The sequence below is a fragment of the Apis dorsata genome, unplaced genomic scaffold (genome assembly GCF_000469605.1).
Source record: "Apis dorsata unplaced genomic scaffold, Apis dorsata 1.3 scaffold_661, whole genome shotgun sequence".
Taxonomy (NCBI): domain Eukaryota; kingdom Metazoa; phylum Arthropoda; class Insecta; order Hymenoptera; family Apidae; genus Apis; species Apis dorsata.
Window position 1 is genome coordinate 59046 of NW_006263848.1, and position 1707 is coordinate 60752.

The following is a 1707-nucleotide window of genomic DNA, read 5'->3' on the forward strand; positions in this document are numbered from 1 at the left end:
GTCGAGTTTAAGCAATGAATGTACATATGTACGTACGTAAGTGGAAAGTAAGTAACGTAACGGAGGATAAGACGGTTCGTAAATGAGAGGCATCGAGTGGATTACCGGTCAGTTCGAAACCGAGGTAAGAATCAGTGCCTCCTGCAGTATACAAACGCGAGTTATTGTGCGATATCTCGTAATCGGTATTGAACTATCTAACTTGATCATTTTGATAAATAATAACGATAGTGTTGCACATATGCATCTATCAAAATATAAACTTAATATAGCTTAAAAACTTAATGATATACGATATAGAAATTAAATACAATATATATATATATANGAATAAAGGATATTTAAGATATGTAAGAGACGGTAATATTGATCGATTAAATCGGAAGATAAGGAAGAAAAAAAATCGATATAAAGGGATAAAGGAATCGATCCTATGGATTTTCGTTTATAGCGAACAATGAGAAAATCATGATGATAGGTATAATTATACTGTAATTATAAGTGTCCCTGTTGATCAGTGTCTATCAAAATTAGCCCAGTTATAGTACAACGACCGTTCTCCGATGATTATATCATCTCGATGAAACAAACAACGTATCTGTCATAAATCGAAGGTATTTACATATTTTTCTAATCTTTAATATTTCTATTTTTATTTGCATACTTACTCTTTTTTTTTCTAATTTCTAATTTCTAATTAATTAATTACGATTTTCTTTCGATTTTTTTCCTTTCAAAAAATATCTTTCTCATCAAATTTCCAATTAATTTAAACCATTTATCTTCCTGTTCGAAGAAATAATATCATTTAAATAGGTATAAAAGATTACATCGTTAGTTTGTCTTATTTCTCTTAAGCGCGTATCGATCGCATCGTGTTTCCAATTCTGAAAGAATCTTTTTCCATTTCTTTTTAAATTTTTCTCCTCTCTTTGTTAATTAATTAAAAATTATTATTTGTTTTTATCTTATTGTAAATGTTACTTATTTAACACGCACATCTATCTATATTATTTATTTAGTATTTAGTTTCTTGATATCTAATCTTTCGTCTATTTAATATCGATTCGAATATTTTTTTTTTCCTATATAATATAATTTCCGAGTGAAAAACACTTATAAAAAGGGTGCAACTAGCATAATATGGAAAAGCATTTCTTTTTTCGACGTAATAATACTGTAATAATACTGAACGATCGGAGGTGAAAGATCGGGAAAAGTAAACACGTTTATTTTTAGGAACAATGAGAGTAAGAAGTAGAAAAAAGAGAAGTAAGAAACAAAAATATAGAAATAAGAAAAAATTGTATTTTTCTTACACACTACGACCCAAATTTCGATAAAAGTTAACGGTACGTACCAAAAACGTATGCGACGTGATTACTTGATCGAGCGATGGTCAAGATTCGATTCGTCGAATGAACGAGTTTCATTTGATTTTAATTTCGATGCACGTATCGACGTCGATCGCGCGAAGAATACCAGTAGAACTGTATATTCGTATGTATATATGTGTACGAAAATACGATACGATGTATAGAATTTGCATTGTACTATATATCGGTTAGTTGATCCATCTTATCGTTCTCCTTAAGTTTTTTCGTTGGTTATTATTATGAAAAATACTTCACGTTGCGCACGCATAAGATAATAGAATTAAACGCTGTGATATTTTCATTTTATGCTGTATATATATATATATATATA

General features: G+C 29.2%; 1 protein-coding gene across 1 annotated transcript in view; it reads left to right on the forward strand.

Annotated features, from left to right (window-relative positions):
• The first annotated feature begins 32 nt into the window (after positions 1-32).
• LOC102674664 overlaps positions 33-1707 on the forward strand; it is a 5418-nt gene continuing 3743 nt past the window's right edge. The window contains exon 1 of the mRNA XM_006622067.2: positions 33-616. The gene's annotated coding sequence lies outside the window, so the exon portion shown is untranslated. The remainder of the gene's footprint in view (positions 617-1707) is intronic.